Source organism: Oratosquilla oratoria, chromosome 26, assembly GCF_046742065.1.
Source record: "Oratosquilla oratoria isolate Oo_2021 chromosome 26, ASM4674206v1, whole genome shotgun sequence".
NCBI lineage: Eukaryota > Metazoa > Arthropoda > Malacostraca > Stomatopoda > Squillidae > Oratosquilla > Oratosquilla oratoria.
This window is the reverse complement of record NC_134802.1, coordinates 7,742,759-7,759,708: the sequence shown is the minus strand read 5'-3', so window position 1 is coordinate 7,759,708 and position 16,950 is coordinate 7,742,759. Positions and strand designations below refer to the sequence as shown.

The 16,950-nt window shown below is 36.5% G+C and overlaps 2 protein-coding genes across 13 annotated transcripts in view; both read left to right on the top strand.

The window, feature by feature from the left end:
* LOC143039374 (uncharacterized) overlaps positions 1 to 16,950 on the top strand; it is a 1,426,499-nt gene that overhangs the window by 14,363 nt on the left and 1,395,186 nt on the right. The gene's annotated exons all lie outside the window — the stretch shown is intronic.
* Positions 1 to 16,950, top strand: part of LOC143039376 (uncharacterized) — a 41,116-nt gene that overhangs the window by 2,251 nt on the left and 21,915 nt on the right. The gene's annotated exons all lie outside the window — the stretch shown is intronic.

Here is a 16,950-nt window from a genome sequence, read left to right as displayed (position 1 = left end):
ATAATAAATTGACATATAACTAATAATAAATGAAAATCAGACAGACAAATAATACATACATATATATACCAAGGCTCTTTCCCCCTTACCAGGGAGGTAGCCAAAAAGAAAAAGGCATAAAATCATTCCCACCCATTCCATCCCTGAATACACTCCACACGCCTCCACCCTCCCTCCCATCTGAGCGCCTCCTGAACGACGGGTCATCCCTGCACCTTGTCCACTGCCCTGGGTCAGAAGCAGTGTTGCAAGACACAGCACATCCACAGCAAGGCCGCTTCATTAAATCGGCGACCCCCCTCTCCGTCCCCCCTTTGCATAAAAGGAGAGGACGGGGAGAAATCCCTTCAGGCTGCGTCAAAATTTGCTCACACATACTACCTCACCCCCCATCCCCCCCGCTCATTCCACCTCAAGCAATTACAACATCATCCATATACAACCATTCTCCATTCACCCCTGTCTTCTGTCCTCTCCCATCCTTCCTCAACAGACATTCCCCTCCTCCCCAAAGCCCCCTTTACCCCATCCATCCACCTCATCCTAGGACGTCCTCCACATCTGCCTTCCATACCTCTTTTACTAGTCTTTCTTCACTCATTCTTTCTATGTGTCCAAACCATCCTAATATTCTTTTATCAACCCTATCTCCCAGTTCCTTTTCCACCCCTGTTCTCCTCCTCACCTCCTCATTTCTCACTCTATCTAGCCTAGTAACCCCCATCATACTTCTCAGACACCTCATCTCAAACACATTCAAACTCCTTTTCTCTTCTTCTCTTATGTTCCATGTTTCTGCTCCATACAGTGCTGTTGGCACAATCACTCCTTCATACAGTCTCCTCTTAGCATCCATTCCCAAATGTCTATTCCTCATTACACTCTTTAATCCACCAAGGCATTTACTCGCTTCTCTCAATCTACATTCTACCTCCACTTTCACTTCACCTTTCCCTGCCACATTTGCATCCAAGTATCTAAAACTATCCACTTCCTCCAGTCGCTCTCCCTTAATGCTCACTTCCAGTCTACTGCCACTTTCACCCCTTGTACATCTCATCACCTTACTTTTACCCACATTTATCTTTAGCTTTCTTCTATCACATACAAATGATAACAAAACAAAAACAAATAATATAAAATTATAATCATTACAGCATCTTGCTTAGGTGTTTATCTAAATGATTCTTAAAGCTTCGAACTGAACTACATTGCACTACCTGTGCAGGAAGTTTATTCCATTCATTAACTACACGGTTGGCAAAGTTGTTTCTACCCACTTCCAAATTGAATCTATTTCCGGACAGTTTGAGACCATTGTTTCTTGTCTGATTCTCATTCAATATGAAAATTTTGTCACTTTTGTTGTCAATAACCTTTAAAATCTTAAAGACCTGTATCAAGTCACCTCTGAGACTACGCTTTTTTAGGGAAAACAGATTCATATGTTTTAGTCGATTTTCGTAGGATTTATTTTTGATATTTGGAATCAGTTTTGTAGCTCGCTGTTGTACTTTTTCCAGTCTGTCAATGTCTTTAATGAGATTCGGTGACCATACAGAAACAACATATTCCAAATGTGGACGAACTAATGATTTATATAGCTTGTTAATGAGTGTTGGACTTTGAAATCAAAAGATCGTGCAATCAGTCCTAGAATCTTATTTGCTTTCTCAGAGGCTGAAATACACTGCTTGGATGATTTGAGGTCGTTACTGATAATTACGCAGAGATATTTTTCTTTATTCACTTTTGTTAATGAATTTCCAAATAACTTGTAATCGTACTTACTGTTATTTTTACCTATGTGCATTATCTTGCATTTACTTGTGTTAAATTTCATTAGCCACTTTTCAGACCATTGCTGTAATTGATCTAAATCTTGAATATCTAATTGGTTTGAGTGATCATTTGCCACTCCGCACAGTTTTGTATCATCAGCAAATTTGGAAACAGTAGATTTTAGTCCATGGTCTATATCATTTATATATACTATGAATAGAAGTGGCCCAAGAATGGAACCCTGAGGAACTCCACTTATAACATTTTTCTATCTAGAAGTTTTTCCATTGAAAACAACTCTTTGTTTTCGATCATTCAACCAATTACTAGTCCAACCTAATAGGCTACCACTTATTCCGTGTAAAGCTAATTTAGTGAGTAGTCTTTCGTGTGGGGCGGTATCAAAAGCTTTTGCAAAGTCTAGATATATTAAGTCTATATTGTTTCTTTTGTCATAATTTGAGATAACTGTGTTGTAGAATTCGAGTAAGTCACGCAAGAACGTTTCCGTCTGAAACCATGTTGGCTATCATTTATCAAACGGTTACTTTCTAAATGATGTTCGATATCATCTCTGATGATAGTTTCCATTATTTTTCCTATGATTGAAGTCAAACTTATAGGCCAATAGTTATTTGGCTTCTTTTTGTCATCTTTTTTGAATATGGGAGTAACGTTAGCTAGCTTCCATTCTCTTGGAACATCTCCGGATATGATGGATTTCTTAAAAATAATTTCTAATGGAACAACAATGTAATTTTTCATTTCCTTTAAGATTCTTGGATGCCAACCATCAGGCCCTGGTGTTTTATTAACTTTGAGTTTGTCTATACACCTTTTAATTTTTTCTTTTGTTATATTTACCGTAGTGAGTAAGTTTACCCTAGACTTTTCACAGGTTTCAGTTTGGAATTCACTTTGAGGTGTTTCGTTTATGAATACCGAGCTAAAATAATTGTTTAAGATATTACACATTCCTTCATTTGAATATTCAAGTTGACCGTCAGCAGATAATAGTGGACCAGTGTGATTCCTGACAACCTTTTTATCTCTAATGTAACTATAGAATTCTTTGGAATTCTCTTTGGATTTATCAGCGATGTTCATTTCGTATTGTCGTTTTCTTTTTCTTATTGTCTTTTTTAAATCTGTATTGATACATAACTTTCATAGTCATTAGATGCACCCGAATACTTATATTTCTTATAAGCTTGTCTTTTTTTAGCAATACTTTTTTCAGTTTCTTTGTCGAGCAATACTTTTTTCAGTTTCTTTGTCGAGCCACTTTGGGCAAGCCTGATTTGGGGGATGTCTGTCCTAAGGAATGTAAGTTTGAATCATCTTAGTGAGCGTATTTTGAAATATTTCCCACATCTGCTGCCACTTTCACCCCTTGTACATCTCATCACCTTACTTTTACCTACATTTATCTTCAACTTCCTTCTTTCACACACTTTCCCAAACTCTGTCACTTACCTCTTCAATCCCTCCTCTGATCCTGCCACAAGCGCAGTGTCGTCTGCAAACAACAGCAGGCTTATCCCACTTTTCTCCATCCATGTCATATATGTATATACAGTAATCCCTCCCATATCCGGTTCGCCATTATTCGGAACTCGCCACCATCTGGATGCCCTGTAACTACCGGAGTTCCCTCCAGTATCCGAATGGTGACCGGGACCTGGCGACCATATCTGGAGTGATTCAAACAGCCCACACATCCCACCCCCTTCCTCGCCCATGCCCCATCCTAAGTGAAGCGGCCACAGAAGAGGACATGCAAGACTGGCTAGAGTGTGATGAAGGAGACCCTGGGATGCACTTGCAAATCAAAGAAGAAATTGCTGAAGAGGTGATGCACCCAGACAAGCCTCACTCTGATGGTGATGATGATAATGATGAAGTTGTTGTTGAGGCAAGGCCTAAGTTTTCTGAGGCCAGGGCAAGCCTTGAAGTGCTCCTGGATTTTATTGAACATCCTGCTGCTGACCAAGAAATGTGCAGCTACACCTCATCATTACGAATGATTTGAGAAATGCTGATCAGAAAACACAGCAAGTGGTCGACAAGGCAGACCAAACTGGACACCTTCTTCAGGGCAACATCATCATCATCTCGTGAGGATGCACCACACCCAGGGCCATCGACTTGTCGCGACTCATCATCACCACCAATACCACCAAAATCAACTCATGAGGACTTGTATTTCTGAGGTGTCTGGCGTGGGTAAGTCATGCATGTATAGATTAAATAGTGTGGGGGATAGAACTGAGCCCTGTGGTACTCCGTTCTTAATGTTTCTGATGTTTCCTATGCAGACGACATAACAATCACATGCACACATCGTAACACAGACAAAGCTGCAGAAATAATCCAGCCATACCTTGACACACTCAACACATGGTTCATCACAAACAGACTCAAAATAGCTCCAACCAAATCTACAGCAACACTTCTCACCAACTGGACAAAAGAACACAAATACATACCTCATCTCCACATCAACAACACTCTAATACCACACACAAACACACCGAAAATTCTTGGTGTAACATACGACCATGTCTTTCAAACAACACATCACAAACATAAAAAACAAATGCACATCCGACTTAACGCACTTAAGTCAATCACCGGAACAACATTTGGACAAAACAAAGAAACTAATATAACAATATACAAACAATGCATACACTCAGTGTTAAATTATGCGAGTCCTGCATGGGCTCCTAATCTCAGTGAGACACACCACAACACCCTTCAAATCATACAAAACAAAGCCCTAAAAACAATTACAGGCTGCACAAATACAACACCTACAGACCATTTACACCATGAAACAAAAGTCCTCAAAGTCAAGGACCACCTCGACATGAGAGGCACACAAACACTTGCCGCAGCCACCACAAACACATTACACCCACTACACTACATAGCAGAACATCCACACACACCAAGAAACATTAAAACAACAAAGAGAGTTGATGATAGCAAATACAGTGTTTCGGAAGAAAGTCAAGCATAAGTACACATGGGAGAGGGTGGTGGAGGGAAGGGTGGTAGATAGAGCGCTAATGGATTATGTAGTGGTAAATAGGATTATGATAGGAAGAGTCAAGGATGTACATGAAGGGGTGGCTATACTAGTAAGTGAAGAGATAAGTAAGCAGGTAGTGGAGTGGAAGGAGGTGTCATCAAAGTTGATGTGGAAGGTGAAACTGGGAAGGGAGATGTGGGTTTTTGTAAGTGCGTATGGGCCTGGTAGTGAGAAGAACATGTAGAGAAAAGGGAGGCATTCTGGGTAGATATAAATGAGTGCATAGAGGGATTAGGGAGAAATGTCAATGTAGTTGTATTGGGAGACCTAAATGCTAGGGTAGGAAATGAACCAATTGACGGAGTGATTTGTAAGTATGGAGTTAGAGGCAAAAATCGTAGTGGAGAGTTGATGGTGGAGGTGTGTCTTGAAAGAGAGTTGATGATAGCAAAGACAGTGTTTAAGAAGAAAGTCAAGCATAAATACACATGGGAGAGGGTGGTGGATGGAAGGGTGGCAGATAGAGCATTAATGGACTATATAGTGGTGACCAGGAGTATGGTAGGAAGAGTTAAGGATGTACATGTTCTAAGGGGAGAGAGTGGGGGAATATCAGATCATTTCCTGGTGGAAGGTAAATTGAGAGTGGAGAATAGGTGAAGAAAGAGGAAAAGGGCAGAAGGTAGGGAGGTACTTAGAGTGGACTGTTTAAATGAAAAAAAAAAAAGGAGAATGTGTATAAGAAGTTGAGAGAGGAGTGGGAGAGAGTAAAGGATAGAGTAGAACTAGGAGTGGAGAAGGAACGGGGATGGTGCAAGGAGGGAAAAACAAAAACAAATACAGACGCTCCTCAACTTACGTTTTAGTTATGTTCCAAATGGCAGAACGTAACGTGAAAATGAACGTAAGTTGTTACTGTACGTTCCAGTAATGTATGACCGTTCATACTGTACTATACATCCATAAATTCTATAACCGTATCTTATAAAGTACCCCTAAATCATTAATTATAAACATAACATTGTAAAATAATAACATTAATTTCAAATAAATTAAATTCAAGCAACATAAAGTGAGATGGTGAAGGAGGAGGAGGAGGAGGCAAGGCACGTTCAGTCTGTCATTTGTGCCATGTAAACAATGGACGCGGCATCATGTGTAAGTATCATTTGAATGTCTCGTACTACGGAGAGCGCGCTAAACTAAAAAATTCACTAAATTTTTTTTTTTCTACAGTCCAAACGTAAAATCGAATAAACGTAAAACGAATGAACGTAAGTAGAGGAGCGTCTGTAATGTAAAATAAATGATAATCATTACAGCATCTTGCTTAGGTGTTTATCTAAATGATTATTAAAGCTTCAAACTGAACTACATTGCACTGCCTCTGCAGGAAGTTTATTCCATTCATTAACTACACAGTTGGCGAAGTTGTTTCTACCCACTTCCAAATTAAATCTATTTCTGGACAGTTTGAGACCATTGTTTCTTGTCAGATTCTCATTCAGTGTGAAGATTTTGTCACTTGATGTTGTCAATTCCCTTTAGAATTTTAAAGACCTGTATCAAGTCACCTTTGAGTCTACGCTTTTTTAGGGAAAACAGATTCATATGTTTTAGTCAATTTTCATGATTTATTTTTGATATTTGGAATCAATTTTGTGGCTCACCGTTGTACTTTTTTCCAGTCTGTCAATGTCTTTAATGAGATTCGGTGACCATACAGAAACAGTATATTCCAAATGTGGACAAACTAATGATTTATATAGCTTCTTAATGGGTGATGGACTTTTGAATTCAAAAGATCACACAATCAGTCCTAGAATCTTATTTGCTTTCTCAGAGGCTGAAATACACTGCTTGGATGATTTGAGATCGTTACTGATAATAATTACGCCGAGATCTTTTTCACTATTCACTTTTGTTAATGAATTTCCAAATAACTTGTAATCGTACTTACTGTTATTTTTACCTATGTGCATTACCTTGCATTTACTTGTGTTAAATTTCATTTGCCACTTATCAGACCATTGCTGTAATTTTTTTAAATCTTCTTGACAGAAGGGGAAGAAGTGGAACGCTTTTTGGGTTGTGGGGAGGGTTCACTCTTCTCACAGAGCGCACTCCTGAGAAGACGAATTTCCTCCTCTCACATCCTTAGACGGTCCTCCAGGTTCACACAACCTTCACAAGCCATTTTGCTCCTCCTTTAGCAATATAAATGAGAAAGAGAAAATATAAATCAACAAAAGAAATCAAAGTGGTCTCTGATAAACTAAATACACGAAGCTTACTCTGCTTACCTTACACTATTTCTTCTACCTTTAGAGTACAGTTGCAGAATACTGTTTTGAATTTAAATAGAACACTACACTTTACCTTATATCTGTAACAGGTATTCGCTGAGGTCACGAAGCAGACTGAGCTGAGGTGTTAGTGCCATCTTTGTCTTTGCTCTTTGGATTCTTTCTAATTTCCTTATATTCTTTTTTGTGCTAGGTGTCCATAGTGTTACAGCATACTCCAATCTTGGTCTTATTAGCATGACTAATATTTTCTTCACCATTTCCTCAGCCACGTAGTGAAAGGCCACTTTTATTGATCTTAGTAAATTGTAGGTTTCTCTGACTATTTTCTTTATATGCTTGTCTGGTGACATATCTTTGCTAATAATTACTCCTAGGTCCTTTTCTGAGCTAACTTTTTTTTTTTACTTCTTTTGTACCAACCTCACATTGCCCTGATATTATATTTTTACTTTTTCCAAACTGTTATACTACATTTCTTGATGTTGAAGTTCACTTCCCACATTTGGCTCCATTTCCAGACTTTGTCCAGGCCTTTTTGTAGTGATTTACAATCTTCCCTCTATAGTTACTTTCTTTAGTAGATTTCTAATTTCCTTATATTCTTTTTTGTGCTAGGTGTCCTGGTAGTGTTGCAGCGTACTCCAATCTTGGTCTTATTAGCATGACTAATATTTTCTTTACCATTTCCTCATCCATGTAGTAAAAGGCCACTTTTATTGATCTTAGTAAATTGTAGGTTTCTCCAACTATTTTCTTTATATGCTTGTTTGGTGACATATTTGCTCATAATTACTCCTAGTCCTTTTCTGAGCTAACTTTTTTTTACTTCTTTTGTACCAACCTTATATTGCCCTGATATTCTATTTTTACTTTTTCCAAACTCAGTTATACTACATTTCTTGATGTTGAAGTTCACTTCCCACTTTTGACTCCATTTCCAGACTTTGTCCAGATCTCTTATATGATTCACAGTCTTTCTCTGTATTTATTTTCTTTAGTAGTTTTGCATCATCTACAAAGAAGTTCATATAACATTCAGCACCTTCATCCATGTCATTTATATATATGGCAAACATTATCAGAGCCAATACAGAAATTAGTGGGACTCCACTTTTCATTTCTTCCCAGGTCGAGTTTTTGTCTCTACCACCCTCATTTTTCTCCTGTTCAAGAAATCTTCCATTAATTTCATTAACTTTCCTTGCACACTTCATGTTGCTTCAAGTTTTCTTAATACCTTTTTGTGTGATACTTTATCAAATACTTTTTGTAAATAAAGAAAAGCACAATCTGCCCATCTGCCCCTTTCTTGTATCATGTCTATTAGTCTTGAATAAAAACAAATCAAGTTGGTGGCACAAGATCTTCCTTGTCTAAAGCCAAATTGTTTTGGATTCAGTATCTTATATTCTTCCAGATGTTTAATCCATCTAGTTTTAATAACTTATTCACACATTTTAGCTGTTGTGCTTGTAAGGGAGACCAGTCTATAGTTTGTTGGGTCTTCCTTATCTCCCCTTTTATATATTGGTATGATATTTGCATTTTCCCAATCTTGTGGTACCTTTCCTTCCTTGAGTGTGCAATCGATTATTTTATATATCCTATCCTCTAGCTTATCTATACATTCTTTTAGTATCCAGTTTGCAATTCCGCCCAGACCATGTGATATTCTGACATTAAGGTTTATTAATTGTCCCTTATTTCTTTTTATGTTATATTTATTTCTTTCATGGGGAGGGGGGAGATCTTTCTACCTTTTCTTCTTCCCAATTATGTGCTTTTTCTATCGTGAATACAGACTTGTTTGATCATAATGTCTGCCATTTCTACATCTGTATATTCCTCATTTCCTATGCAGTTTGACTATTTCTTGTTTATTTTCCAATTTACCATTCACATACCTATAATATAATCTAGGTTGATCCTTACATTTATCTATTATGTCTTTTTCATAGTTTTGTTTTTCTTCCCCACATATTTTCACATTCATTTCTCAGTTTGATATATATTTGCCACTTACCTTTTTTTCCCCATCTTTTCCAAGCTTTGTCTCTTCTATCTTTTGCCTCGCTATATTTTTTGTTATACCAGCACTTAATGTACACCCTTTCCTGCTTCTGCTTTGGTACATATTTATTCCTTCTTTATAAATTTCTTTAAATGTATTCCATTTATCTTTCATCTATGTTTCTTCATTAAAGAAGTTTCCCCAATTCACTTTATGAAAGAATTTTCTGAGTTTCTCAAAATCAGTTTTTTTGTACATTAGTCTACCTTTTCTGTGTTTCTCATTTCTTTCCAAATCAATTTCCTGTTTTAGTTCAAACTCAATTAATATTTGGTCACTTCCCAATTGGTGTCTTGTATTCCATTTTATCCACAATTTCAGGCTCTGATGTAAATATTAAGTCTAGTCTTGACGGTTCTTCATTGTTTCTGTATCTGGTATTCTCCTTTATCCACTGAGTCATTGTATATTCAATGGTCATATCCAATAGTATATGTCCCCAAAGTCCTTCACTTTTCACTGTCATCTCTTCACAACATATTTCTTTGGAGTTAAAGTCACCCATGATTACTATGTTTCCTCCTTTTAGTAATTCATTTAATGCACGCTTTGTGTCTTCCAGCATTTTGGAGTGGTCACTCTCAGTCCAAGAATATGTTCTTGGGGGCACATATATTGCTACAGATTTTCTATGTTTTATGTCACTGTTTTCATCTTTTATCACAATCAATTCCACATTATTTCCTTCTATTATCTTTGTCACCTTTAAACCTTTTTTAGTCAAAAACATGACCCCACCCTGTTTCTGTTTTCTATTTTTTTTTATCCAATAATTATATAGACCTTGTCCCACAGTATTAGGTGGTAGTGGACCTTTTAATTTTGCCTCTACAATTCCCATTATATCCGTTTTTTTCTTCCAGATAGTCATTTAATTCATTTAACCCCTTCGATACGATGACGCCTACGTAGGCGTCATGAAGAGCAAGTGGGTACGCGAGGATGCCGATGGCGGCGTCTTGATTATATTTATTGTAGTTGTACCTGCATGACCCCCATACTCTGTAAACTGGCTTCATCATATTTTCCTATGGTTATCAAAATTCACAGGTGAAAGAGAGAACGAGCAATACAGCAGTGACTTTATTTTTTATAATGCAATTATTATGACGCAACATCATACGTCTGTCAGCTAATGCTGCCCGCGAGATTTTGGCCCGGAGTGAAGGGGTTAATCCTGAAATCATGCCATCTATGTTAGTGTGCATTATTTTTAATTTTTTCCTTTCACCTTTTTTTATTTTTCCTTTTTTTATTATATATACAATTATCTCAGCCTCGGGTCCAGTACTCTAAAAAAAAAAAACGCTCACTCTTTTCAGTCTCTGTTCTTTTCTCGTTTTTGTCATTTGGTTCACTTCTTAGTGTCTTTTCCTTCTCTTTTTTCCTCATCACTCATTTCTTTCTTTATCCCTATATTTGTTGTAATTTTCGCTTTTTGCCACCATTGCTGTTTTAGATTATACTTCTTCCACTATAATTTGAGATCTTAGTTTAATTTTTAGTGGTCTATTTTTTCTGTAGAGTATAGTCCCATTCCATATACTTTTTCTTTGTCAATTTCTTGCCCCTCTTGTATCTCTTTTAGAATTTCTTTTGCAATTTCTTTCTCTTTTTTCTCATAGGTACCTAGCTACACTATGTTTTTCTTTAATACCATAAACTACTATGCACATTTTTTTATACACCGTGTCTCTGACCCAATTCTATATCCCCTTAATTACTTTGATAACTGTTTCTTTAGCATTTTCTTCCAATTGTTGCTGTACTATTTCTTTAAAAGTTATTTTTTTATTTTCTTGCTCCACTTTCCATTGATTTTTTATTTCTTGGAGATCTGTCTCTTTTATTGTTTCTCCTATTTTCTTGGTCACCTCTTGTATTTGTTCTTTTCTTTTCTCAAAGCCTCATTTTTATTTGTATGTTCATTTTTCATTCTTTCATTCTCACTTTTGACTATGGTTAACTCCTTTTTTAGATCATTAAGCTCTCAGCTGGTTTCAGCATTTTGAAGTTTTTAACTGATTCATTTTTTTTTATATACATTGCCCTGTATTCAGCTTTCAGATCTATAATTTCATTGATTAATATTGTAATCTCCTGATTTCTTAGGATATTTCTATACCTTGATTCTCTCTACCATTCTAAACCTTTACCTAGTATTCCACTTTCTTTTGCAGACCCAGAAAAATCAGTGTTATCTAACCTTTGGTTTATTCTTGGTATTTCTCCCATCTCACTTTAGTAAATCATCTCTATCAAGGTCTTCCATCCCTTTCATAATTCTGTAAATGGTTAGTAGATCTCCTCTTTCTATTCTTTGTTCCAGGGTTGGTAGTTCGAGTTTGTCCAATCTTTGTTTATATGTCAATTTTGTTGGTGCCATCTTTGTTGTTGCTCTTTGAATTCTTTGTAATTCCTTTATGTTCTTTTTAGTACTAGGTGTCCATAGTGTCACAGCATACTCCAATCTTGGTCTTATTAATGTAACTAATATTTTCTTGTCCATTCATCCATGTAGTCAAAGGCCACTTTCATTGATCTTAATAAATTGAAAGTTTCTCTGACTATTTTGTTGATATGTATGTCTGGTGCCATGTCATTGGTGATAGTTACTCCTAGGTCCCTTTTCAAGTTGACTTTCTTAACTTACTTTGTAGCAATTTTATATTGATATATTCTATTTTTGCTTTTTCCAAATTCCATTATACTACATTTCTTGATATTGAAATTCACTTCACACATCTGACTCCATTCCCAGACTTTGCCCAGGCCTTTTTGTAGTGATTTACAATCTTCCCTCTATAGTTACTTTCTTTAGTAGATTCGCATCATCTGTAAAGAAGTTCATATAACATTCCACACCTTCATCCATGTCATTTATATATATGGCAAACATTATCAGAGCCAATACAGAACCTTGTGGGAATCCACTTATCATTTCTTCCCAGTTCGAGTTCTTGTCTCTGAATACCACCCCCATTTTTCTCCTGTTCAAGAAATCTTTAATCCATTCCAATAACTTTCCTTGTACTCCTATTGTTTCAATTTTTCTTAGTAGCTTGATGTGGTACTTTGTCAAATGCTTTTTGTAAATCTAAGAAGGCACAATCTGCCCATCTGTCCCTTTCTTGAATTATTTCTATTTGCCTAGAGTAAAAGTATATCATGTTTGTGGCACATGATCTGTATCTAAATCCAAATTGTTTTGGATTTAGTATTTTGTTCTCTAAATGTTTAATCCATTTACTTTTGATAACTTTTTCACATGTTTTTATTCTTGTGCTTGTAAGGGAGACTGGTCTATAGTTGGTTGGATTTTCTTTGTCCGCTCTTTTGTATATTGGTACAATATTTCATTTTTCTAATCTTGTGGTACTTTTCCTTCTTTGAGTGAAAAATAAATTATCTTGTGTATTTTGTCCATTAGTCATCCATACATTCTTTTAATATCCAATTTGCAATTCCATCCTGCCCGTGTGATTTCCTGATGTCAAGGTTTTTTTTTACTTGGTCCCTTATTTCTTTCTGTGTCACCGTCATTTCTTTCATTGGGGGGGATCTTTCTGTCCTTCCTCCCAATTTTGTGAACTTTCAATTGTGAATACAGATTTAAAATGTTTGATCATAATTTCAGCCATTTCTATATCATCTATATATTCATTATTTCCTTTGTGGAGTTTCACTATTTCATGTTTGTCTTTTAGTCTGTCATTTACATACCTGTAGAATAGTTTCTTAGTTTGATGTATATTTGCCATTTGGTAATTGTTTTTGTCTTTTTTCCATCTTTTCCAAGCTTTATCTCTTCTATCTTTAGCCTCACTACACTTTTTGTTATACCAATTTTTTATGTATACCCTTTTTTGTTTCTTCTTTGGTACATATTTTATCTGATGAGTTAAACACCATATGAGGATGGAGCCTTTATTTGTACGACATTTCGCTTATTACAGCTTTTTCAAGTACAAGTTGAGATACACATGCTTGAAATTAGATAAGAAGAATAGAGGGAACAGGGAAAGAAAGAAGTAGGGGGGGAATGAAGAGGAGGAGAAGGAGAAGTGTGATTGAATACTGGGAGAGGTTCCCTCTATTCCTCTTATTAATCTCAAGCATGTGTATCTCAACTTGTACTTAAAAAAGCTGTAATAAGCGAAATGTCATACAAATATAGGCTCCGTCCTCATATGGTGTTTAACTTGTCAGTCTTGTTGGCAACTGCTACTTTCATAAAAAAACGTATTTATCTGTTTCCTCCTTGTAATTTTCTTTTAATATCACTGGTGAGAAATGTAGTAACACATTTGTAAAGAAAGAAAGAGTTGCATATGTGAAACTATATATTTCGGTTGCTAACTGTGTATACGCCACCATATACATGATGACTAATATCACTCACACACTCACTCACCCCACTCACTCACTCACTCACTGGTACACCCGACTGTCCAGCACCAAGCGCATCCTCCCAATCTTGCTGACTGGGCGGTTGCCGACTCAGCACTTCGTGCCCGTATGACCAGCACTGCCAAGAAGCAACCAACACACACACACGAACATACTCATAAGTGCAGTCAACCTCTAACTCACAAAACACACGACAACCAAATAATAATGAACCCTTCCCCCCTGGAAATATTATATACTGTAAATAACATATAGCTAGTAATTAAGAACATGATAGTTTATTTGCGGGAAACCAAACATTCCTATTAAAAAATCTTGTTAAAACATCTACCAGCACCTCCTATTTTGCTGTCAGCACTTCCGACGAACAAAAAGTCGATGCTCTAGACCCGGAGCGGTCGGTCCGATGATACGTACAGAGACATTAAAATAGTGCACTGTGGTTTACAGAGTGATATTCAGATAGCTTGGAACTAATATCTCGACAGATAGACACAAACAAAATGATAGTGTTTAAGTTATTAAGTATTTACCCATAATTCAAGAAGTGATTGACATTGTGTAAAATATAGAAGAAATTGTGAAGAAGTGAATTTGTTTAATAAACGAAAAAGATGTTGCATTGAGTTTGGTGTTCCCGCCTTAAGTTCTGTCTAATGTAATCACTCAACACCGATTGAGGATACAACTGCGATCCTCTTCAGTAGTACCTTTTGTTCTTTTGATATCTTCCATTTCTCTTCCATCTTTGTTTCTTCATTTAAATTTTTTTCCCAATTAGCATTTTGAGAAAATGTTAAAGTTTTTCAAAATCCATTTTGTTGTACATTAGTCTTTCTTTTCTATGTTTATAACTTCTTCTCAAATAAATTTGTTCTTTTATTTCAAACTCTATTAGTATGTGGTCACTCTTCCCAATTGGTGTCTTTTATTCCATTTTATCCATGATTTCAGGTTCTGATGGAAATATTAAATCTAGTCTCAACAGTTCTTCATTGTTTCTATATCTGGCATTTTCTTTCACCTGTGAGTTAACCCCTTCCATACGGTGCCGCCAATGTAGGCGGCATGAAGAGCAAGTGGATATGTGAGGCTGCCATATCGACGTCTTGATTATATTTATTGTAGTTGCCCCTGCATAATGACATACTCTCTAAACTGTCTTCATCACATTTTCTATGGTTATCAAAATTCACGGGTGAAAGAGAGAACGATCGATACAAGCGGTGACTATTTTTTATGATGCGAGTATTATTACGAAACATCATACATCTGGCAGCTAATGCTTCCCGCGAGATTTTGGTCCGGAGTGAAGTGGTTAATGTGTATTCAATGGTCATACCCAGTAGAGTATTGCCCCAGAGTTCCTCTCCACCTTTTACTGTCATTTCTTCCTAACATATTTCCTTTGAGTTAAAGTCACCCATAATTACTATGTTTCCTCCTTCTTTCAATAATTCACTTAATGCATTCTATGTGTCTTCCAGTACAGTCAAACCTCGAAAGCCCAGACCCTCGTATGACTGGTCGAGATGAACAAAGGGTGGACTTTTCAAGCAAAGTTTCCTATTTGTCCGGTAGGTGGCAGCGATGGCCATACACGTGTACTCAAACCTGGGCCAGTCAAGCCGCCACCAGGGCTGCCGTTTCATAGAATTTTGTACCAAAACGTAGTAAAATAGCGGCATGTGGCAACTGCACAAGGACATGAGGAATTTTTTTCTACATAGCTGACTGTTAAAAACATTCAAAAACTCAAACTTTTGTTTAAAAATCATAGAACTAGTTATCAAATAATAAATGGTACATCAAAATATGACTTTTATTGGTAATTGTTTTACTCATAAAATATTATACCCCAAAAGATATGTTTTTACGGTGTAGAAAAAAAATTCTACACTAAAGTTTCAGCTTTTAGCACCAGGGCTGCCGTTTCATAGGATTTTGTACCAAAACGTAGTAAAATAGCGGCATGTGGCAACTGCACAAGGACATGAGGAATTTTTTTTCTACATATCAACTGGCTGTTAAAAACATTCAAAAACTCAAACTTTTGTTTAAAAATCATGAACTAGTTATCAAATAATAAATGGTACATCAAAATATGACTTTTATTGGTAATTGTGTTACTTATAGAAAGGTGGAGGGGGAAACACGGGTCTTTATCTGATTATCGAGTTTATTCCTGACCGGTTTCGCTTACAATAGCTTCTGAAGAAGCTATTGTAAGCGAAACCGGTCAGGAATAAACTCGATAATCAGATAAAGACCCGTGTTTCCCCCTCCACCTTTCCCATAATTTGTCCCAATGTCTCTACGTTACTTATAGAATATCATACCCCAAAAGATACGTTTTTACGGTGTAGAAAAAATTCTATGCTAAAGTTTCAGCTTTATTTTAGCGATGATAATATAAAAGAATAATTTTTATATCTTACTGAATATGTTAGGGCATGGGGGCCTTACATACATTCAAGAATGAAAAAAAAAAAAAAACTAGAACCAACATTTTGTAAAAGTTTGACAAGTATATCTTGCTATGAAAGTCAGCACACTCCCGAGAAAAATGTATGCCCTGGTATACCAACACTCCCATTCTACACGGCAGTGTAGAAAATGCGGCAACCCTGGCCGCCACCACTGTCCCGCGTGCATGCCTTCCGATATTTACAGTGTACGTAATAAAAAATACAGTACAGTACACTGTATGTACAGTACATTTATATGCCTGTATTACAGTTATTATTAGTATTATAGTATCATTATTACAGTGTTAGAGTATTATTCTTATGCATTTCTATGCCATATCATACATTACCTATACGTATACCGCTACGAAAATCTACGGGTGTTAGGGCGACATTTTCGATTACTGGACTTTTGGCATGACCGGACCGCTCTTCCCCCCAATTAGTCTGGGCTTTCGAGATTCAACTGTATTTTGGAATGATCACTATCTGTCCAAGACTGTGTTTTGGGGGGCACTTATATTACTATAAATTTTCTGCTTTTCACATATCTGTTTTCAACTTTAATCATAATTAATTCCACATTATTTTTTCCTTCTGTTATCTTTGTTACATTTAAACCTTCCATAGTAAAAAACATTAATTCTCCACCCTGTTTCTCCATTCTATTTTTCGCTCATTGGTTGTAGAGACCTTGTCCCACAGTATTTAATGTTACAGGCAGAATGCTAGGGGCTGAAGTCTTTCTGACTTATAGAATCCCCTCCCCCCCCCCAAAAAAAAAAATAATAATAGAATTGGACTTACCTGTACCATGTTTTCAGGCAGGAATAAGGTGTAATCCAAGCATAAGGAGGGCCTTTTAGTAGGATA